The 26,081-nt window shown below is 36.7% G+C and overlaps 1 protein-coding gene across 1 annotated transcript in view; it reads right to left on the bottom strand.

Annotated features, from left to right (window-relative positions):
* Positions 1-26,081, bottom strand: part of LOC107715056 (inaD-like protein) — a 108,412-nt gene that overhangs the window by 24,968 nt on the left and 57,363 nt on the right. The gene's annotated exons all lie outside the window — the stretch shown is intronic.

Consider the following 26,081-nt stretch of genomic DNA (forward strand, 5'->3'; position numbering starts at 1 on the left):
AAATCCAAATGTGCTATCTTGGAAATAAACCACATACCATAACAGAGCGACCTGCAACTGCCTACTTCATTAACTACATAAACTGGATCGGTTTATGAGCCAAGCACAAATATCAATCCCAAAGACGCTTAATAAGTGTTGCTTATAATAAGTGGACATGGCAACCCTTCAAAAGTGCACTCTGAAAAAGCAGCCTTCCAAACATTAACAAAACATGATGTTTCTGTCGATGGGGGTTTAGGTAAAATCGCCGAACATAACGAGTCTTTGGTCATTGTAATATTACTTTGGTTAAAAATAGCGTATACCAAACATGTGAGATGGCAGAATGCTGCTATGGTTACCATGGTGTCAATCATCGTAGTTTTGAGAGTGAGTTCTGCTCCGTACGCATACAAAACGATAACTTAGGGGATTCACTCCTGTATTTAAATGCAGTTATCACTCCTGAAACTTTGCAGTGTGCACGTGACCTATATTACTTAGAAATAATTAACAAGTCAAAAATTACAACTTAGCTTCCACTGAAGGTTCGAGCTTAGCATGGACAGGAATTTCAAGAAACCCTTTTGATTGCCGAGGTTTGAGTAGACTAATTTTAATTTTTCTCTGACAAGAATGAAAAAACGAAACACTGTTGCATTTCGGGCGCTAGAGATTTTCCAGGTTGAGTGGAGAACGGAATTGAATCTTTTACAGCTCACGGTGCAGTTATCCTGAAACTTTGCAGTGTGCACGTGACCTATATTACTTAGAAATAATTAACAAGTCAAAAATTACAACTTAGCTTCCACTGAAGGTTCGAGCTTAGCAAAAAAGAAACCCTTTTGATTGCCGAGGTTTGAGTAGACTAATTTTAATTTTTCTCTGACAAGAATGAAAAAACGAAACACTGTTGCATTTCGGGCGCTAGAGATTTTCCAGGTTGAGTGGAGAACGGAATTGAATCTTTTACAGCTCACGGCTCATGTGATATTACATCTAGACTTACAGAGCTCACGTAATCGATTCATGGCCACACGCCGATAAACGGCTGAGAGAAAGACAAGAGCAGAGCCTGCAGCATTTAATCGCCACAAGCGTTTTAAACCGCGGCAAATTAATCTTAACAAATCAGCCCTTAGTTGACCTAACACAAGCTCAAATCAAAACTAGGCCTGGTTCATCCTGAGGCACTTCCTGCAAAAAGGACAAAAGTGAAAGTGTCACTTTGCTTTTACCCATCTTGCATCGCTCAAAAGTCTGTATTATATGGCTGTTATGGAAATGGGGGCTGAGCCGGGACTTCAAGGAAAAGTAGTGACTGGACTCTCGAGCACCGGGAACATTTGATAATCTTCCAAGCCAGCTGCTTCTCATGAATCTCAAAAGACTTCAATGGTCGAAGAGATTTTTTTGAGGGCTCTTCAGTTTTCATGCTATCAAAATTCAGTGTAGTGCTGCTGGTGGCCATAAAGAAACACAACACTTCAGACGGAGATGATTTGCTGGCACTTTTAAACCACAGCGGACCATCAGTTAGGACTTCATTGATGAGAAACCGTGAGGAAACTTCGCAATATGGAATCAAAGAAAACCAGGCAATTTGTTGGCTGGTTTTAGACACCTAAACAAAATGAGGCCACTGGCAGATGGTCGGTGAAGATGTTTCATACTTTTAACAACTTCTTCCTACCCTTTAAAGTCTTTTCCAAACTTCAATAATCCCATGTGACACTTACGATGGCTCTTTAACGTGCAAGTTTCAGTAGCCATTCTGATTAAAACCACAGCTGTCGCATGGACGTGACCTTTCGCATTATGAAAGCTCATCCCTGTTTCCTTTATACTGCGGTGTAGCTCTTTGGGGGCGCGTCGAGAGAGCACTGCTACCATGTGAGAGGACTAATTAACAGCATTAATTAGGAAAATAGTGTGTCAATAATGCAAAATGACAATAGTAAACACTAATTTTTTAACTGGAAAATTAGTGTTTACTATTAGCTCTTTGGGGGCGCGTCGAGAGAGCACTGCTACCATGTGAGAGGCCTAATTAAAAGCTTTAGGACTTTAGGAGCAACATTAAACTTTGGCAAATGGATGAAGCGAGAGTGTCGTACGTCCTGTGAGCAAAGAGAGGAGGTAGGACAGCCTATCATAGCCCTCGGACTGAGGAATACGATTGGACAAACATTTTATGGTCGTCCAATTTATATCGTCCACAGATGATATAAACACATAGAAATACATTTAGACCACTTAACTTAGTGATTGCTATCGGGATGTGAAGGGACTTTCAACCAGCATAACATTTTTTGTTTTGAACCAAATCACCTACACTGCCTTTAAGAATAAATTTACACTAGCTAAAAGAATATTATTTTGCATTAAAAATTGGCATAGACAGGTTGTCACTAGAAATGGTGAATGTTTCAAATATTATATGGTGCTCATTATTATGCTGTAATTTAAAATAAGTAAAAATTTTCAGTTTCGGATTTTGGCCAAGTGCATCCTGAATTTTGGGTTTCGGCCTAGAATTTTCATTTTGGTGCATCAATAGTAATATAATTTTTACTTTTGTGATTAACACATATTGTGTCAAACATGCATGTAATGTATTGATCTAGATCTTTACTACTTTGTGAGATGCGTTTTCATTATACTTTTTGAATGAGCAATCATTCTCGCCAACCAACACAAGTGCTCAAATTTAACTTGTGATATTTAATATTTAATAACTTATTTCCTACATCTCACACCAGGGATTTTTGCAGGTCAGTGGTTCAACAATTACCACTCGATCATCAATCAATGGTTTACATTTCTGCTTTGAGTATGAAGGATTCTGGGTTCTAATCTACTGTAATACATGCGCATGCACATAGAAATCCTAATTATCGTAACTACTACAGCACTTTTAAAATCAGAGGAGTCGATTTTAAAACTCATGAGCTTAGCATCTAGGTTGACATACGGTCAGAGGTTCAACTATCATTGATATCATCGAAGCAAACCTTGATAGCAAGATAATTCAAGAGGCTTCATTATGCATTCAGATAAACCCTGCCATTTTATTGATCCAATGTGTAGCTTCATATCACTGAGCTGATCATTGACAGTCAGGTAAGAGGCGTATAATGCACAACAAACAAGGGCTGCGCTCAGATCAGCTGCGTCAGGATCCATCACATGCTGATAGAGGTGGAAACAAAAACCCTAGGAGTTGTAATTTGATAAGACCCAACGGAGGATGAGGAAATAAAAGATCAATGCTGGCATACTTGAGACCGACAGCGAGAGATGACTACCGTGAAAGAGAGGAATGCTGTGCAAGGAAAAAAGAAAAATTAAATGGAAAAAAAAAACTATTAACGTGAAAGCAAATATTGACCTAACATTTGAATGACCTTGAGGCCGTTGCATCACCTTCTAAGGGAGAAACAAGGGAAAATCTCTCCTCGAGGACAGTGAAGGTCACCTTCAAGATTTTATTATGATTGAGAGGTGTTTGAGGACAGCGAACCCATTCTTGATCAGATTATGAAGCACGTAGCAGCTCATGCGTGCAGCACTGGCTAACTAGTTGTTAGAGGTCAGACAGCAATTCAGCAAGCAGAATCGACTGGCAGAGACCAAAGGGTTGAGGTTTGCCTGATTTTGCCATCTAGTTTCTGCTGGTGGATGCTGTAATTAAACGTATTAACTTTACACCATATACTCATTATATTTTACTAAACCTGTTAGTCTTAATTACTTAATGTACAGTATGTTTAAATTAATCTGTTATGAAACATGCTATGACAGCCATTGTGTAATTGAATATATTTTAACAAATAGCTTAGAAATTGTATTATTTATAAGTTAATTTAAAAACGGCATTATGTGCCATTTACATGTTTGCATACAATTTTTTTTTTTTAAATTTTTTTATTTATTTATATATTTTTTTAAGTTGAGTGTTGATCATCTATTTAAAAATAAATAGCAATTAAATTTAAGTTTGGGTTAAGTTGTTAGGCCTAATTGTAACCTTATAATGTAAAAGGGCTCCCTATAGTTTTAAGCATAAGCTGAGGTAGATTTTTATCACTAAGAAAATGTAAACTATAACTGAATGTATTTAAAGAAAGAGCAACTTGTTCAGTAAACCATTTAAAAAAAAAATAAAAAAAAGTTTCCCCCCTGCTGTACCGAAATCATACCGAACCGTGACGTTAAAACCGAGGTACATACCGAACTGTCATATTTGTGTACCGTTACACCCCTAATATATATATATATATATAAACACATTATACACCGTTCCAGGTAATCAGTAGGCAGGAACTCTGAATGAGCAGGTGCTCAGACTGGCATCTGGTGACCCATCAGGGCATCATTCAGAGAAAACGAGGGAAAAATAGAGAGCGGTTTGCTAATGCTGGCCCTTCATCATTGTCCAGACCCTCACCACGGGTCGCCCTCCATCTTCACCAAGGGGGAAGACGTGCCAGAGAGATACTGGCGAAAGCTCAAGGACTTTGCATGCCAGACGGTGTGCATAAACTACGGTAATGAGAAGGGAACTGGCCTTATTCAACAGTTTTACTCCACTGCACACATGCAGCACAGAAACTCAATAGCACAGTTGCTCCCTATAGTCCTATTTGTTCAAGAAAGACTCTTCTGTATGGCATGGACCCCAACTAGGTCACTAAAATGTGATTTTACTGTGGTTCCAGTACTGTGTGTGGTCATTCTCTATAACAGCAGTTCCCAACCTTAATTTATTCATCTAAATTATTCATTTAGCAGATGCTTTTATCCAAAGGGACTTACAACAAAGAGGCAATACAAAGCTTTAATTTTGTTCATGAAAATTACAGGCTAGACAAAACATATGAAAGTGAGGCATACACTTAAGTGCACTGAGAAAGTGTATTAACAGTTATGACAACACAATATGGTTTATAACAGAGAAATGTTCACTTTCTAAAAAATTCTAAAAAAAATTCTAAAAAAAAAAAAAAAACACTAAAGTAAAATCAATAATTTTAAATGCTACATGAATTTAGGAATCACAAAATACATTTACAAAATGTAAATCTTAAAATGAAATTTATTTTCATTTTAAGATTTGCTAAAGATTACATTTAACAGTATTAATAAATCATAAAAAAATTGAAAATAGAGAAAATAAGCATTAGCAATTATACAATCAAAAAATAATTTGAATTTTAAAAAATAGATTCAATGTAAATAATTTTTAAATGTCTGTAATACCTTTTGAAAACCATATACAACCAATATGATTTGTAATGGTTGAACATTTCTCATTATAAACTTCCTTATTTGTCATGTGCCATCAGACAATGTTTTGATAAATATGTAACTCACGCACCAAATTATCATATCTTACAATTACAAACACAACTGACAAGAAATTATTTACAAATTGACAGTTAATTAATACAGCACTGACAGATAATTAATACAGATAATTAATACAATGTTATCATAGAGAGTAACTGGCAATATTTTAATGAATATTTGCAATAACTAAATTATTTTAATATATTTTTATGTTAATATAGACAATTATTTAATATACCTATAATATTTTTATTTGATATATTAATAAAAATATATATTTTATATATAAATAAAAATATATTATTGCAATATATATGTATTATTTTTTTATATATCAAATAAAAATAATAATATAAAAAAATTTACCTGCAGACTGAAAAGGTTAGGAACCACTGCTTGCATGTAGTTTTTCGCCAAATAGCATAGCTACTATCTAGTAAAGCACTGTAATACAAACTGCTTATTTAGAATCCAAGGTTTCATAAGGAGTCTTAGTCTAAATGGAGAACATCTTGAAAACGGTCTCTGTCAGCAGTGGTGTGATTCCAGAACAGCAGACTGCTGTTGTCTACACTACATACCTTCACATCCATCCAAGGCTAGTCTTTTATCAAAGCCTCAGGAGCTCACATCACTCCTTACCTTCTTCTTTCACGGCTGACGCTTTCAAATCGATCCGCTTGCTCAAACCAAGGCTATATATTGCATTGCTGCATCTGCACAGATCATAACACAGTTGTTAACTCTCATCTCTCTCAAAGGGCCGCTGATGAGCTGTAAAGCTCTGAGCGCCGTTTACTCGCTTACAAACTGCGTGGGTGGAAGAAACCCTTCAAGGACAATCACAGGTACGTTTTTTGACTGGCAAGTGCCAACTTCCAAGCTCACCTCGAGTGGCACATTATTGTTAGGATAGCTTAAAGACGTGTGAAGCGAATCCAGACACATCTATAGGGGAGGCAGGCCAGCTGCTGCTGTTTTAATTAGAAAGCGCTGAGGACTGAGGCTGATGAGCTGTACTGTGGGAAGAGTAAAACGTGAATGAGGGGCTGGGAAATATTTGATTTCCATGTTCAACCAAACAGTAGGGAAAGAAAGATGTAGCCTAATACAGGAATTTAAAAACTTTTTGACACCAACTTTTTGACCCCCTTCCTAAAATATAAATAATTTGAAAAAACATAAATAAAACCCCCAAAAATTATTGTGTGAGAAAAATGCAAAGATAATGTTATTTCTAAAATTAAATATTAGTTTTTTTTTTTTTTATATCTTATAATTTAACCGCTCTGAATTCAGTTTGTTATTATAATTTAGTATTTTATATATTATTTATAATATTATATAGTATATATGATTTTATATTGTAAAAATTTTTCATATATAAAACATATGAAAAACATTAATGAAATATATATTGTAAATATTTTCACATATTTTACAATTTATAGAACAACTCTGAATAGAGTATAAATAAAATCAATAAATTTACTAAACACGTATAGTAAATATTTTCGCATTTTTATAATTTCTAGAACAACTCTAAATAAATAAATAAAACATACATGCATGCACACAAATTTCGGTCCTCTTTCAGAAACCTTACGGTCAATTGTCATGCTCAAGCACACATTGGTTTCCTAAGAGGTTCGATCCTACAATCTACAATCAGCTCAGATCTTAAACACTGCACCATACCACTACCACAACAACAAAGAGATCTCATTACAAAAACAATCAAAATATCTATTACATGAAGAACAATGCAATATCGCACACGCTTCTGGACTGTATGATGATAGTCTCTGACAGGTCCCCTTGCTCTGAGCACTCAATCCCCTTCTGTGTCTCTTTCCGTTGTACAAACATACACCTATTTATAGTCTTATTTTTAGATGCCCCAAAGCTGCCTTCAAAAAAAGTGGCTCTGTAATTTACTCAGCCAAACACACTGAGGAACAACACATGCGCACACTAGTGATGGGCAGTACGAGTCATTTTATGTCACAGTAACGGCAGATACACCGTTCACAATATACATAGTTAGGGCTTGTGCTTGAAAACGCATGATCTTGTAGAAAGTCTAATTTTTTAATAATGAAGTACCTTAAAACAATAATCTAATTAAATACTAAAAATAATACTTATTTTAAAATAAAAAATAATTTAAATAAAATAAAAAAAATACTAAAATACTACAATAAATAAAAAAACAAAGTATTTTTTTTTTAAATATATTTTTTCCATTATTATTTTCAACTTGATGCTGCAACACAAAAAGATAAAATGATGTATAAAAATGTACATCCATTGTAATTATATTATAAACAATAAATTTGACACCCTCGTTCTTTTCTCTCAATGCCATTGCTGGCACACAAGGGTGTAAACCATAGCCTGTGCTTTCAAAACAGCCTGTTCCATACTAAACACTCCTTGCGTACAATAAAAGGTTCTCCTTAACTCCAAACAACATCATTACAAGCTAAACTTGCTTGTTGCATATTGTGCACCATTACAACTAGGTCTATGGGAAGGGTTTGTCTTCAAGGGATTTTCATTCGGCTTTATCAAGGCTGTGTTATGAATGGACAGAAATCAATGACAAGGCCACGCGGAGGTAATTAGCGTAACACAAACGGAGGGCGTTGTCTTTGAAGTCTAATATTACAAACATCTTAGGCCGAAAAATAATTATAATCGGCATTAATTATTCAAACCGAGAGCCAAATGGGTCTGGTAAACAGGTAAGATCTGTCTTTGATGTTGATAAGGCAGCGGTGTGTGCAGGGAGGGTTATAATCAAGAGGGACGTGCAGGTGCAGCTTGGGATAATTCAAGATTTGCCCCACAGATTGAATTCTGATGGAGGGAGGTGGGATAATCTGATGGGCCACCCCTGAGTGGAGGGACATGACGCAGATGTGTGTGAGGCGCACACATGCTTACAAACACGCCTATGAAACATTTAACATATTGTTTAGGCAGCATAAGAAAGACTGTGATTGGTTGTGTAAATTTGTAAATTTTCTCTCTGTTAAAATACTTTAGTCCAACTTAATAAGCAGAAACAACTAAGTAAACCGTGCGTAAGTTGATTCACCTGAAAATGTAAACACTGCGGCTCTGTTTGTCAAAACATTGTTATGTTTGTTTGAGAATTTTGACCTGCCTGGCATAGCAACCGCAGCTGAACCAATGGTGTGATTTTTGGGGCGCAGCTATCTGTCTGTCAGACCAATAAAGGGACAGAAACTTGTTTGAAAACAGTCATTACGATTGAAATTCCAGTTGATGAAGAAACTGCACACTTCTCCTTTAAGTAATTTACATAGATTAAGAGAGCTTGCGATTGGTTAAAAAGTGTACATTTATTTTATGATGAAATAATTAACATGCAGAAATCACTCTAAGTAAACCATGCACAGGTTGATTCACTTGAAAGTGACTGCTTGTCAAAATATTGATCTGTTTGTTTGAAAATTCCGACCAGCCTGGCATAGCAACAGCAGCTCAACCAATGGTGTGAGTTTGGGGCGGGGCTATCTGTCTGTCAGACCAATAAGAGACAGAAACCTGTTTGAAAACAGTCATTATATTTGAAATAGTGTTTGGTGAGGCTTGCGCTGCAGAAACTACACACTTCACATGTAAGTAATTAATATAGAGTAAGAAAGCATTTAAGTGGTTAAAATTTGTAAATTTTCTGTATGTTAAAATAATTAATATGCAGAGACTGATAACTAAGTAAATACTGATCTGTTTGTTTGAGAATTCCGACCAGCCTGGCATAGCAACAGCCTCAACCAATGATGTGAGTTTGGGGCGGGGATATCTGTCTATCAGACCAATAAGAGACAGAAACCTGTTTGAAAACAGTCATTATGTTTGCAATTGCATTTGGTAAGTCTAGCGCTGCAAGTAAGTAACTGACATGGGTGTAAGAAATCCTGTGACTGGTTAAACTACCTGATGGAAGAGTAAGGAAATATTGGTCCATCTAAAACATGTTGCTGAAACAATACAAGCAAAAACAAAATGTCAAAACTTTTTGGAAAACTGGATTTTAATAAATCTAGTCCTGGATGATAAACGAGACAAAACATTTCTGCAGAGTTGTTGATGTCCTACCGCAGTTCTCATGCAGTGTAACCTTTCACTTTTCTGCAGTAAGAATAAGCTGCTTTCTCTCAAGGCTGTAATGCTTGATACTGAGATAAAAAACAGATTTCTAGATTTTTCACAAAAATATATATAATATTTATCTAATATAAACAATGGGTGAACTGTCTTTTTCTGTAACCAAAGAGAACAACAAAAAAACAAAAGGTATATGGAAATGAGAGGAGGATAGTGAATGAATAAAGGGAAAAAGAACTGTGCAAAGGAGATGAAAAAAGCAAAAGAGAAAGTATAGGCTAGTTCCTCAGGTGGCTGGCTGTAGTTAAAGTCCATTCTGTCTATACGGCAATTCTTGATGTGTGTGAAATCTCTGCATTGTGCCTGCAGCACCACACACTCTTAGACAGCACTTTCATAAACGGAGCATTTTCGTCTTGCAATGCTCACAGTGTGAGTGTGTGCACCAGCACCGCAGTGTCTGTCTTTCTTTCTGCAGCCTCATTTGTTCACATACACATTGTACTGGTCACTGTCTATCTGTAACCTGCTGAGATGCACCATTACTGCACTGCATTCATATCAGCAGTCTAATCAGTGCACACACACTCCTAACCACTCACTGTAGGGCAGTCGTGGCCTAATGGATAGAGAGTAGGACTTGCAACCTGAGGGTCGCGGGTTCGAGTATCAGGTCCGGCAGGGATTGTAGGTGGGGGGAGTGAATGTCCACCCTCAACACCACGACTGAGGTGAGACCCTGAAGCAAGGCACCGAACCCCTAACTGCTCCAGCATAGGCTGCCCACTGCTCTGGGTGTGTGTTCACAGTGTGTGTGTGTTCACTACTGTGTGTGTGCACTTGGATGGGTTAAATGCAGAGCACAAATTCCAAGTATGGGTCAACATACTTGGCCACACGTCACTTCACTTTCACTACTAAACAATCAACCAGCCAGCACTTTTCCCAAGCGAGGGTGAAAATAAAAACATCTCAAATTCCCACTGTGTCCTTAAAAACTTCATGAAACCAAAACTGGACATGTTTGTAGTCCACGTCTACTAGTTTTGAGCTCATCTATGTGCTAATGTACTTCTAGAAGTGGACTAAAATCACTTTTAGCAGTTACACATTTCAAATTTACAGAGAAAACAGACCAAAATAACTGATGACTCATCCTGCACTACACAGATTTTTGTCTAATCATATGCTCTCTAGAATGATGATGCCCCTCCCCCAATACCACCTGTAACTGATGAGCAAGTACTACAGCAAATTGCTCTGCCTAAACTTCTGGTTTCAATAAAAAAAGTGAAAAAAAAAATTAAGAAAAGCTCAATTTGTAACTGGCACTTTTGCTAAATAAATCTTAAGTCTTATGAGAGTTTACATAACACTTAGTCAGTAAAAAGTGTAAAGCTGCTAAAAATGACACATTTAGTCAAACATTATTATATTCTATCATTATTAGGCAGCTAAGGCCCTCTGTGCTGTGCCGGATGAGATGAATACTTCAGAATCAAGTGACGGCTGGGTTTCAAGAGGGGGTCTCAAGAGGGGACGGCAAATGACCTGTCTGTGCAAGACCTGGGAGACCTGTCTGCAACATGGAAGGATTGCTCCATTCCAAAACCTAGTGAGCTGCCTCTTGAGGCAGCATTTCAAGGGCGAGAAGACTGTTTCAAAATGTAAACAAAATAAACAAGATACCTTTTTTTAAACAACAACTAAGGCAGCATTGCATTTATCAGGCGACCATACCAAGGTGGTGGACAAAACTGATTATAAATACTTAAATTTATTCAATACTCAAGATATTGATAGGTATTGATTGTTAATGATTATTTGATTACTATTTCATCATTTAGCGCTGCATTTTTATGCTTAGAGTATCACACCATTAGCTTAGCAACATGCTAACATCAAATCAATTGAGAGTAGAGTCTCCCATGTGGAGTTGCTGCCTATGTAGAGCATTTCAAATCAGGCAGTTATGAGGTTCTATGATAGTCAATATGCTCCCTTAGACAGCAGCTGTCTACATAAGTAAACAACAAGGCAGCTTTCTAGGTTTTGGAACAGAGCTGTGGGGAGAGACACTGTGTGTGGCTACTGTAAGATGTTAAAGGGATGCAGCGCTCAGACACAATTGATCTTTAAAATGTCACATACTGCAGGATTATATTATACGATCTGAATGACAAACCATATAAACCTAAGGATACACGCCTACTCTTATTTTATTTAGTCATTTAGCAGACGCTTTTATCCAAAGCGACTTACAAATGAGGACATACTCTTAATGTGCAGTGTGGGTTTGATTTACACCCAGCCCTTGCACATGTACACACATTTATTTTTCCTATCATGTTGGGGACTTTTCTTTGACTTACCCTACCCTACTTTAAATGTGCACACAGACCTTTCTGCGCTTCCAAATTTTTCATTAACATTTAGTACTGTATGTTAATTAAGCCTTTACCTTACTTTCTCCCCATGGGGACCATTGGCTGGTCTTCAAAATGTATGTGCTTTCAGGTTTTACTATCCTAGTGAAGACATTTGGTTTCACATGCACACACACTTTTGCATGTTGCTTTAATGAGCTCATTCCTGCAATTTAAAGTATTTTATCTGATACACATACACATTGTGCAATGAGCATTTACAACTGACTGAGGCTCTAACACCGTGTCTACACTGGACGCGAGCGGCACGGCACGACAAAATACTATAGAACTCATTATAATCAGTGATGCTGTCTACACTGGATGCGGCGTGGCGCGACACGACAAATCCCTGACAGTAAAATGCTGCGTTCTATTTATGACGTGCTGACACAAATTCCAAATGATTTTCAACGGTCGCTTTGTCGCGTCCATTGTAGACAGACTTTAGCTGTTGCGGTGCGGCGGCACAACAACGGTCGCGTCCAGTGTAGTAGACACGGTGTAATATCACAAGACGACCACTTCAACATAATGATTACAAAGGGAGAGAGCGAGAGCAAGAGAGGGGTCAATATCTCAATCATGGCACACTCATATTTCAAAATGACACTTTCATGAGTATTCAGTGAGAAACAATAGCAAATAGCATAACGGTGAATGAATTATAGTACTCTGAGGTACAGAAAGAAAAGGTTGAGCGAAAATGAGCAGGAGAGAGAGACCTTTGCTCAAGGTGTTTACTTTGAGAAAATGCTATGTAAAGATTTCTGAAACACATAGGAGAGTGTGTTTTACACATGAGACTCAGATTAACACAGTACTGCCCTATGCAACAGAGAGAGAGAGAGAGAGAGAGAGAGAGAGAGCTGAGGAAGAGAGACAGGCAGAGGTGGAGAGATGCAGGCAGAAGGAAAGAGAAAGAAAGGCAGGCAGAGAGAAAGATAAACTCAGAGAGAGAGACAGGCAGAGGGAGGAAATAGACTAAGAACAAGAAGAGGGCAAGATAGGCACTCAGACAGGCAGAGAGAGAAACTGGTAGAGAGAGAGAGATGAGAGAGACGGCCAGAGGGAGACAGGTAGATGGAGACTGAGAAACTGCTACAGAGAGAAAGAGACAGGCAGAGAGACAGACAGGTAGAGGGAGAGTGAGAGACTGGTATACAGAGAGAAAGACAGGAGAAAAGGAGACATCAAGTGGGAGAGACAGGCAAACACACAGGTAGAGGGAGAGAGTCTGGTGGCTGGTGACAAAGTGAGACAGGCAAAGAGAGAGAGACAGACACAAGAAGAGAGAGAAATAGGGGGAACAAGAGATAGGTACAGAGAAAGACAGAAAAGTGTGAGTTAAACTGGGAGAGACAGACAGCGATATACTGGAAGAAGGAGAGACAGACAGAAAAAGACAAACGGGGAGAGCAAGAGATGTACAGAGAAAGACAGGAAGAGTAAGAGCTAGAGAGGGACAGAGACAGATGTGCAGGAAGAGGGAGAGACAGGCAGGCAGAAAGAGAGACAGGCACAAAAGAAGATACAGAAAATGGAGAGACAGCCAAACAGATACATAGTAAGACAGGCACATGAAGAGAGACAAACAGGGGGACCAACAGACAGGTTCAGAAAGAAGCAGGAAGAGAGAGAGACAGGCAGACAGACAGGCAGAAAGAAAGAGAGACAAGCAGAGAAAGTCACCTTATCTTAAGGTTTTTGTTTTGTAAAACTGCAGAGGTACTTTTCACAAAACCCAACCAAAAGCACAAAGTGTGTGTACGGCAAAACCTGATAGAGTCTGAACCATCCCGTTTGTGCACTGTTCCCTTCTGACTTCAACCCTGCTGTGCTTCAGCAAGCATGAAAACACATAGGTGCATGCACAACACAAAGGTTAAACACTGCCACACACACCGTCCCTTCTGTCGCGCAACAGCGCAGGACGAATCAGACACTGACCTGGCACCATGATCCATCCTTTAGAACACCTCCACAACAGAGCTTAAGGTATCCATATGTCCTTGTGTGTCCGTCAGCGGCGTGCCGCCGTTAGCCAGGCTGACCAGAGGTGAGAAGTCATGGTGTTGTGCGAACCGGCATGGGTGCTCGTTCTGAACACACTGAGTGGTGAGGAGAGCAGCGCTGCACTGTGTGTGTGTGTGTGTGTGTGTGTGTGCGTGCTCAGTCTCTCTCTCTCACACACACACACACACACACACGCTTCAGTGTGTCTAACCCTCCCCTTCCCTTGTCATTTTCTCCCTAAAACCTTTCTGTAATTACAAATAAAGGGAAGATAAACCTGATTTATTTTAAATAATTACCCTAAAGTTTCCTTTTTGTCATGATCCGTCTAACCTTTCCTAACATTGCGCATAAATTATGCAAAATGCATGTGCAGTCATTAGGAGATGAAACACATGGTATGCAAATGCTCCTGTGCGAGGAAAGTGTTGACTAATTGCAAATTCCTGTACGACAACATTTACTCGCATGCACAATTGATAAGGGAGGGAGTCAGGGGTCGATCCTCAGCCCTCTTGCGTTTTCTGCACATAATAGCATATTGATCAAAGCGTCGCTTGCCAATCCTTGCCGTTTTCCTAATGCTCCTGCCATCACACACACACTAGCACTCCAGTTAATGCCGCTGCTAGAGCGTTATTATTCTTTCCCACATGTGAACAGCCGGAGGGTTGAGTCAGTGGAGGACAATTTGTCGCAAAATAAGACTCGCGAATTGCCAATTCAAGTTCAGAATGGAAAGTGGCTTTGCTCTCTTCTAGCGTGCCTAATATGCATCCCTCTCACTCTCTGGGGCAAATCGAACTGGCAGACGGTGACAAACCTGTTTGTCTGCATCCCAGTGACAAATTTCGAATTGCAAAAACACTTCCGTACATTAAAGATTTGTCAATGTTTTCTTTACTGCATCAGGCAGCTTGCTCATTTCAGGAAAGTTCTTTCTTGGTGAGACTTGATTTTAATCGCTTTCAGTGCCTGTTCCTTTTGGTACTAAATTAGCCGGGCATTCAAGAGGAAACAGGCATCTGAATAACCAATCACGATGAAGCGGCTTGGCTTTCAAGTCCATTACACCTGCACTGAAGCGCAGTTTCAACAACTGAGAGCCCTGCAAGTACATGAGCTATTTTCCTCCTACATCAGGGGTGGGCAGATTTAAGTCAAGTGCACATTACAAAAATAAAGCTTGTTGGCCTTTAAAGTTCTAAAAAACCCTAGATTGTAGCCAGCCTCCAGTGTGAAACTGCTATGATAAATTTCAAACAAACTGAATATCATACTAAAACTAACGGACAATTGTGACGAAGGACAAGCAGGATGAATTGCTCAATCCAGGAGGCAAAACCCTACACTCGGTTTGTACCAATCTGCTTCATAAATACTTTAGAGCAAACCTGCAGCTGCAACAACATGTATTGGCATATTGGTCACCATTACAAATTGCTCACACACCACCGGTTTGTTTTTCTTTGATGGATAGCAACATAGAGGCCACCGTTCAACCTCGTTGGGATCATTACGACGCCTTTAGTACCATTTGCAGTACTGAAGATCACATTAGTCAAAGACTCAAGACGTCCCTGCTGACGCCAAACAGTGACCGTGGAAAGAGATCCAGGCTCCGACTTCCATGACGCAGACAACGACAGCAGAGCGAGATGGGAGGGGTAAACAAGTGAATTAAACGGACAGATCAGGCTTGAGCGGTAGAGGATGGGGAGTCGAAAATGAGAGTGGGTGTTTAACTGAATGAGTGTGGTTGATTCATTACCACAGAGACCGAGACAGCTCACTCAAGTCTGCGTGAAGCTCCTGAATACACGGCAGACAAGATCAGACTAAAACACACACACACACACTTAAAGGTTAGTTAGTTTGCCTCAAAACTGACAATTTTGTCATCACCCTTGTGTTGTTTCAAACCTGTATGACTTTCCTTTTTCTCAACACAAAAGAAGATATTTTGAAGAAAGTTTTTTGCCGATACAATGGAAGTCAATGAGGTTCAAAACAACACTGTACCCCATTGGCATTCACTGTATGGAAAAAATTAAAGGTGGACAGAATATAATTTTTTGATTGAACTATCCCCTTTAAACAAAGATTCATTTGATCAAAACCATCATAACCTACTAAAGTACGACTGATTACCCAAGGTCGCGTTTGATGCCGTCTACATCTCACTATCGGTGGGGATGCTGGAAGACAAATTGAGAAATAGAACGATGCTTGAGAAAAAGTTTTCCTCTTGTCTTTGATTACTTTGCTTTCAGGCAGTTGGGGAATTTCATAGTGCCGTAAGGGAGAACTGTGGAGTTCTGGCCCTTAATTGGTGTTTTAAGGAATACAGAAGCTTTGTTCTTTAAACAAGGATACTGGGGGGAGAAAAAAAAGTGTTCTTTACTCAAGGACAATCAAATCACCAGGAGCTGTTTTATGTTGAATACACAATTTATTTTAAGTGCCGGCAAATAGAACACAGCAGTAGTCTTGAGTGTGCACGCGTTTCAGGCACCCGAACAAAACCATTACAGATAAAAAGAGAGTACTGACTACACACTGTCCTCATACACACAATGGCCCATCAATCAGTTAGCATTCCATCTCAAAGGCAGTTGCTTGACTAGTGCAGGAAGTGCATGTTTTTCATTTTTGTTTTTTTCATAGTTTTCCTACCATGTGGAAAACGATGTCAAGGCAACAATTGGTTGATGGCATCAAAAGAACGTGCACAGTCCCAAACCCTTCACTAGAGACAAGTGGAAGTCATGATAACCATTCAAACCTTGAAAGCCTCATCCAACTAGACTTGTGCCGGTATTCGGTAATGCGATATATCACGGGTGGATCTGGCGAGTCACTGTGCACCAAAACGAAGCCAAATCAAACTAAACCCAAAACAAAAAACTTGTGTGATAGTTGCCAAAATCAAAACTCCCATTGAGAGCCACCACATCAGGTCACTGAACAAAACTAAACACAAAGAAAAATACGTGAAACTTATGTAAATACAATAATAAAAAAAAAAGAATCTGATTCTAAGTGACTACTTGACAAATCATTTAATACCATAAAAGTCAATGCAAAAATCATACTAGTCCAGATAAGACCAACCAGAGTGTCTTCGTTGACTGGTAGAGAGAAAGAAGCGATTGCTTAGGTAGGAGACCCAAATCTTTGCTCAGGTAAGTGTGTGTTGGGAGTGAGATGGAGGGCTGAGGAAACTGGGACAGCGCCAGAGACCGCGACTGCTCCAATAAACAGTACTGGGGATTCACTTCAAAACACTGGAATAACTGACCTTGACATGCTTGCTCGGAGGAAACTGTCCTAAATACACTTACAACTACACAGACAGCGCTGGCCACAAAAACCACAGAACAAGAGGAAGAAACTATATTTGGTTTCTCCAGGCTGGAAAAACAAAACAATAAAAAATAAAAAAAACTCAAAACACAAACAAAAAATTAGAACTTCAATACGACAGAAGTTAACCCTTAAATGCATACCTCGGGTCTTTAGCGACCCGGGACATCATTCTCTACCCTCTCCCTTCTTAATTTTTTAAAGTTAGACATCAACTTTCTTAGTATTCCTCAATCTATTCATTATAAACAATATAACAAGAAAAACATTTTAAAATATAAAAGAATGCCTGTTTTCTGATTAATTTTTTGTAAAAAGTGTATAGGGTCGCTACAGACCCGAGGTATGTAAATGTGTAAGTAGGGTTGTAACGATTAACCGCGAGCCAGTTGAAAATCGATTCAAATATGTGACGATTCAAATTGGTTAAGATGCCAAACAAACCGCGATTCAATTAGGGGTAGGAGTTTATATGAATGTATGTCTGAGGGGAACTGACTATCTTTAGAAAAGGTTAGATGGTATTTTTTCTTTTCCTCTTGCCTCTGTATTAATGCATATTAAAGTTCATATGTGCAGAGCTGCTTTGTTTACAGTGGAAACCAAGGAAACGCTTTAAGCGCCACCTGCTGGCAGACAGTGAATCTGTGTCTCATTCAGCTCTGCTGTTTCGGTTTCATGCAGATATTTTTTTATGTATAGTTTCACAAAACTGAAGTCAAACCATTCTGTTTTTGCTTCAAATTTCGAAATTATACAATCTAATTTAGATTAAAAACTGCTCATGTTGCAAAACAAACAAAAGAGAAATAATATGCAAGTGCTATATTAGTATAGTGTTATATTTCAATTTCACAAAGAAACGTGCAGCATTTTGTCCAAGCAATAATAAAAGGACTAATAATTTGTCTTAAATCTAATTTTGTAAAAAATAATAATCGTGAATCGAACCGTGAAATCAAAATCGTGAATTTAATCGAATCGTGAGTTGAGTGAATAAGTTTCAAAAGGAAACAAAACATGCTTTATTTTATTCTTCCGTAATTGTTCTTAAAATATCAAGATCATTTTTTTTGCTATTGCAGCAGTTAGAGGTCCATCCGTGCTGGATATATAGGTCCGGGTCGCTAAAGACCTGAATATGTAATAATGATTGGTGAAACATTCATGCATTTAAGGGTTAAGGACAGGAAATCATATCAAGAGAGAACCGGATTTGAACTCTAGATTCCACAACAAACACCACAGCTCAATGTATCAGCAGTAGACAAAGAATCAAGTATCTGGGACGCTGCCAGGGCTATCAGGGCTAGTATTCACACTGCTGGCGGCACACTGAAGGGTGTGCATAAGTGTGTGTGTCTGCGATATTAATGGCTGACTGGAGCAGCCTCATAACTCTGGCATTAGGAAGAAGCCGGTGGTAATTACGACCCTATCTCTGGTCCCAGATCAGAATGTCCCGCTCCAGATAAACGAGGGCCGGCTCTGAGCCAGCACTGATGGATCGAGTATCGTTTTCTTCTGCCCAGAGAGCAGCGGGAATGGCACTGTATCACAAAAGGCGTTCTTGACACATCTCTTTCTGTGCCACTGCTTCTAAGGAGGCACTTGATCTACAAGACAAAGATTGCACGGCCACAATAATCTCGTTTCACTTCTGGCAGAATCATTGGCTCGCAGTGCCATCCAGCTCTTCAACAACAGCATTTGTTGTCGATTACCACAGAAAATCAATTTGACTCAAAAATAGATTACTTTAATTCACTTTATTCGGTTTAAATCTAAAAGCAATACTTAATAAATACAATTATGAAATTACATAATACATGAATAAAACATTATTTGAGATGAAAAGTTGTCTATATTTTTATTTTTGCTACTGTTAAGTCTAAATTAAAAAATAATAATTTTAAAGCACTTAAATTACAATTATACATTGTTGTAAATGTTCTATTGACGTATTAATTTCATAATTATATTTATTTATTATTTCATTATTAATAATATATTTATTTTAAGTGCTTTTTAAATGTAATTTTAAAAAAAATTATTACCACAGAAAATAATTTTGACTTGTTCCTTTATATAGGTATAAGGTATAATGTATGGTTTAAGGCAGGCAAAAATTTATCCAACTAAAACAGTAGCAAAAATTATGGTTTAGACAACATTTCATCTCAAATAATGCATTTGAGAATGCATTTAATGAATTGTATTTGAGATCAATATTCACTACTGTTGATTAACTTTTAGTGCTTTTCTGAAGCAGCAGTGTTTTATTTATTTATACATAAAGGGGCAAGTTGAAATTAATTTAAATAAATAATAAAATAAAAAAAATTAAAAAATAATAATAAAATATAATAATAAAAAAATAAAAGCAAAAATCACAAATAGTAAAGCACTTAAAATAAATGTTTACATGCATTTACTTAAAAAATTAAAGCACTTACATTAATTACATGATGAATAATAAATAAAATGTAATTATGAAATTAATACATCAATTAAATTATTTTTTTTATATATATATATATATATAATTTGATGTGTAAAGATTTCTAAATCAATTTTTGCATGACTACCATTCTAGGTCGATAAACTTCAATAAAATTATTTATAAAAATTATTATAAAATAAAAAATACTTTGTGTTAATCAAAATTGTCACAAATGCTGTCAATTGAGTTTAACATTATGAATTCTATTAAGGGAGTGAATGTTTTGACTGCCTGACGGTGGATGCCAAAGACTTTCTTAAAATGAAACTGTTATCTTTTGTATTTCTGAGCGGAGCAGTATTGTGTAAATGATGGATGGGCTATGTTGATTGACAGGGCCTTTGTATGTGAGAGTCCCCTGTGTAAACTCAGGCACATTGAGTGCCGCCTCTCATGTGGGACACTTTAGAGAATCCTGCCAGTCCTCTCTTTCTTACTTCCCTATCTCAATCCTGTGACACAGCATCCCGCTAAACCAAAAATCACATTGGGAAGAGGCCTGTCACTCAGACGTCACCTTGAAGGGAACGGGAGGGTGGTGTGGTTGGCATTCTCAAGTAGGTGCTTGGAAAGTGAAACGGCAAACACTTGTTATCGACTGGATTCAAACCAGCCTCTTCACATGAGAACAACAGCTGAATGTGTCTGGAACACAAGAAGGTAGACTTTGAAAGGGAAAATGTCTACAGTGCTCAATCGTGAAGAACTTTTAAACAACGGCACAAGCTGAGGTGAGGTAAAATGGTTTATTAAAATCAGTGCTTTGCAAACAAAAGCAAATATGAGTCCTTTATAATGGGAAAATACATTAAATTACTTCAAAAATTATTACATTTTATTCCATTGTTTTTAAATATAAGAACAAAACTGTATTATAAAAAAAGGAATAAATAGATATGTTTCCCAAATCCACAGAGTTAATTTCTTTAAAGTTGAAATATGCAACAAAATGCAGATATTAAAAAACAATATGCAGATATTCAATAAATGCAACAAAAAATAAATATATATAAATAAGGTACTTCAAAACGAAGAAGTTAAATTGAGAAAAGAGAAAACACAAAGGAAGTTCGTCCAAGTAATTTATGGAAACATTGGACAAGCCAATCAAAATATTAGTAATTACTTTTGCTATTTTACATTAAGGATAGAATTCCCTGTTGAAATGACCAGCACTGGTGTTCTTTTAGCTTTACTAAATTTAATATAAAATATATATCTATTGAATAATTTTATTTTATAATATTTAATATAAAATTTAATGTATTTGATATAACATTATATTGAATTTAATAAAAAGGTTAATTTAATAAAATAAAATATTTATAATCAATACAACATTTAATTTAATTAAAAATGGTTAACATAAAAATAAATAATTTTTTTAATCTAATTTATTTAGGTGTTCTGGTGTCCATTCTGAGCTCCTTAACTAGCTTAACCAGCAACAACCAGCAGAAACACGCTGGTCCAAGCTGATCTTCTCAGAAGGGCATGAACAAGTGTACGGACAATAGTCATCTATAAAGAAAAACTGCAAAGCTCTGAACAAAAAGAGACCACCCTGAGCCGAATGAGAAGACAGCAAGACGCCACCGAAAACCCAAGAAGCCACAGCAGGAAACGCTCGACGTAACACGCACTACAACCCTGATGCAACCAACCTTGATCACCAAGCAAAAAGACGTACAACCACCTTGAGAGACCACACTACATCCCACAACCTCTCGCCCATGAAAGACACATCAACTCTCACAGAACAGAAGCAATGAGGAAATGATAGAAAAGAGGAGTCCTTGACACTTTTTATTCCTCAGCTCTCGTGATGAGAATACAGATTACTATTGGGGAATCCCTGGCCATACAACAGTCAGCTTCTCTAGCCTGCAAAAGAAAAACACACATATTATTTTCACCTTCTTTAATATGTCTAATGTGTTCTGCAATTGCTTATGATAGCTGCATTCAGGTTAGCAGATCTATTTTCACACTGGTGTATTTTCTACACACTAGTAGTGAACTATTATGGATTTTTCATTGTCCACTGCGACTACCTAGTGAGCTAGGTGGCAGAATGCAGATATAATGCCAATACACACACACACACACACACACACACACAAATACAATTTATTGACGATTAAATAAAGTCAACCAAATTTGAAACTAAAATCACATAAGGTCGATCATAAGTCTTTGCCAATAAACATCATGTATTGATGTATGGTAATTCTATTTCTCACAATATTTCATTAACATTTTTGCTCCTATAATACTTTATAAATAAAAAAAAAAAACAATTAAAAATTACAATTATTTTAATATAAAATGTAAAAATAATTAATATAAATTTAATTTAATAAATAATTTGGTTTATAATATGTTACATAAAATGCAATTTAAAATGTAATAAAGTAATGTAATATTTAATTTACAATGCAATGTAACATTTAATTAAATTTAAATTCTCCTATAATACTTTATATATTTCACAAATAATGGTATATTTTAATATAAAGTTTAATTGATAGAAAATTTGATTTATAACATGTAATATAAAATGTAAAAAATGTAAATGTAAATTCCTATAATACATTATATATTTCATAAAAATGTATTAACAAATGTAATATAATAAAGCAATTCGTTTTTTTATTTTGTGTGAAATGCAATTCAAATTATAATAAAAAATAATGTAAAGTAAGATTTAATTTACAATGCAATAACATTTAATTTAATTTAAATGCTTCTTATTACATTTCATAATAAAAATATTTTAATATAAAATATAATGTAATAAAATAATTTGATTTATAGTTTTTAATATAAAATGCAATTTAAAATCTAAAAATGTATAATATAACATTTAATTTGCAGTGCAATATAACGTTGAACTTAGTTTAATTAAAATATTCATATAATACATTATATGTCATAAAAATGATTTATTTTAATATAAAGTTTAGTTTAATAAAATAATTTGATTCATAATATTTAATATAAAATGTATAATTTATTTTAAAAAATGATGTAACATTTTATTTGCATTGTAACATTTAATTCAATTTTAAATGTTCTTATAATACATAATATAATTCATAAAATACTTTTATATGAAATTTACTTTAATATAATAATTTGATTTATAATATTTCATATAAAATCGAAATAAAAATTTTATCAAAATAATGAAATGTAACATTTAATTTAAGTTTATCAGACTATTTAAACGGTCAGAAATGTCCTAAAGTAATAAAAACTCTCTGCAGACCCCGTGCAGTACTTTCATGAACCCCTGGTTGAAAACTCTGGTTGGGGATACACTCTGCAAGTTGTTTCCATGAGATGTCATGGGGGTCTCTCTGGTCCCTCTGGCACGGTTTCAATTGCGATCCAATTATGATATCGTGATGCATTGCGATCATATCATGAAACAGCTGCCGAAACAGCTCCCCTTCACACAGTCACTGTTAGATAACCTAATGCCGTCCTGCTCATCAATCTGCTTTAGAGACATTGTTTGTCACAATATACTGCCTTTGCAGGCAAAGAATGCTGAGGTAAGGCATTCTGCCTTAAATATATGTAGAAAAGCTGTCAAGCATTCAGCGGCTGTCTGATAAATAACAATATTCAGTGCATTAAACCGAATCCTCCACCACTGAACACATGAAGAAGAGCCACTCACATTCTGGCAGCAAGAAACCCAGAGAAGGCAAGAAGAACGAGACGACAAAGAGCTGGGAAAAGAAATAGCCACTGATATTTCAGAACGAGAAGACAAAGCTAAACACTTCAGCCGTAAAACAAGGTTTCCTTGATCACTCAGCACTCGCTCTTGTTTAATCCATATATGAAGAGATAAGACTGAGAGCAGCACTGCAGAGAATACCTCTCATTAGATCTGCTTCATTATGCCTCTTAATTAAGGAGACAGAGGCGGCTCGCAAATTTACCAGAGTGATGAGTCACGTTCCTTCACTAAAACCAGCAGAGAGATGAGAGTAGAATATGAATGAAATATATACAAAAAAAAAGGAGTACTTAATCTTTTTCGTTAAAAAGAAATGCACTTCAAAATATTTACAATACATTCAAAATTACTACTACACTATTATTATTTTTTATCATAAATTAAATAATCATCATTTCAAAATGATAATGGACTATATTAACATGAATAGTAATTAAATATATAAATATAATATATTAATGGTGCTTGTTAAAAGGAAATCAGCATATTAAAATATAAATAAAAAATATTTATAATACATTTAATAATAATAATAATAATAATAATAATAATAATAAGATAAACTATAAATGCTTATTATTAAGCATTACTAATAAGGATGTCCCGAGCTGATCTCAAGGATCGAGATTGGGACCGATCAAGCATTTTTTAAACTGATCGTATCGGCTCTCCTAAACCCGGTTCAAACTACATGATTTTATGACAGTCACGGTGTCAGATTTTGCGATTTTGACTCCTAAAATGTGTCGTGAACAATGTCAAGACTACACGTTGCTACCCAACCATTCATCTTTGTATGGACTGTCGAAGAGAACTAAGGTAAAATAGTGTTTAACCTTTTTTCACTCGAGGAAACATAAAAGCAGGAGCATTATTGCCATAGCTGCACAAACATTTCCTCCACTGGAAAATTCCACCTAGCAGGACTGATACCATTGTACCACCATATTAATCTAAATATGAATGATAATCATACTCGAGGAGGGGGGGCAGCATTATTGAAGAAGAAGAAGAAGAAGAAGAAAAAGAAAAAGAAAAAGAAAAAGAAGAACATTGGTCTATCAATAGTGACAACATAAATAATAAATTGAGGCTCTAACGCCTGTGTACTGATCCGAAAGCTTTTTTGCCACAGTGGAATTTTTCTGATCAGAAAAGGAAAACTCGAGCATGATTCCAACTTTCCTCATGGAGGATTTATAGATTTGGCCAAACTGCTCAGCGATACGCAGACTTCAAAGGATGACTGATTTCTTCTGGACGTGAAAACTGGAGCAGCCAATGAAATATTCAGGGCCAGTCTGAGCAACTCCATGAAATCTGAGGAGGCCATTCTGAAACCCTTCTTTCAGAACTCATCATTTTTGTGTTTCACACAGACATTACATACGCATTACAATAGATTATTATCAAACGAACCAAAAATAGAAATGCAGTGTTACAACTAGGGTTGTGCCGATAGACGATAGTATCGACGATAGTCAGAGATATTGACGATAGCAGATGTCTTTGTCGATAGTCAAGACGACATTAGGCTCATTTTCCTATTAATGTATTCAATTATTATTATTATTATTAGGTGGCCTATTATAATTAGGCTATTATTATCAAACTGCCCCGCTATTTCACTTCAGCACCGCACTTCACACACACACATGCAAATGAGGATTAGAGCCTGTAGCCGGCGAAGGAGTGTCCAACCACAAACACAGACGTACACCGTCTGCTGAAATAAGGTATTTCATTGCACTTTAACAAGTAATCTGAACGGCCTATATATGTGCAATATTTTAACCGAGCCCTCACTAACTGAGTGTAATGCCAGAGTTATGTTAGAAAGCATCTCATCCTTGTTTCTGTGGCGGTGCGTTGGGCTCATCATGGGGCGCACGGTCCTGAGCGCTGTATGACTGATGTATCCGTTCAATTTAACTTTACTCCAAATATATGAACTTACCTGTTTTAAACACTTTCATATTCAACGTGTTTGTTTATGTCCAATATTTAGTGTTAAACCGTTAACACTTTAAAATAAATCTACTTTTGATTTTCACCATCGACTGATTTTGCAGACCAGACTGATAACTTCCGTGCGCCGATGCAAACTTGTCACAGGACGCAAGGTCCTAATAGCGATGTATGACTGTTGTATCCGAATATATATGAACTAGCTAGAGATCGACCGATATATCGATTTACCGATATTTTTCCCGATATTTAAGCAGTTCACCATAATCGGATATCGGCTTTGTAATATCGGATTCACCGATAAACGGTGCCATCTTGTGGGCGTTTTGAGAATTGCGCGTAGGATCGCCATTGCAGCGCGTCTGAGGGGAGACGAGACAACAACAATCAATAAAGACGTAACTTTGCACGAGTTAAATAATACAGCCATGTTGGAAATAAAAGCGCTGAATTTAATTCTCTCTCTGTTGTATATTTGCTCAACACTAGTCTCGCGAAGCCGCTTTCATATTGCTGTTCACTCACCGGGTTGATGCGGTTGATGCTCAGGAAATGCTCCAGCACGGCCACCGCA

This window comes from Sinocyclocheilus rhinocerous, unplaced genomic scaffold (genome assembly GCF_001515625.1).
Source record: "Sinocyclocheilus rhinocerous isolate Xijiao unplaced genomic scaffold, SAMN03320098_v1.1 scaffold509, whole genome shotgun sequence".
NCBI lineage: Eukaryota > Metazoa > Chordata > Actinopteri > Cypriniformes > Cyprinidae > Sinocyclocheilus > Sinocyclocheilus rhinocerous.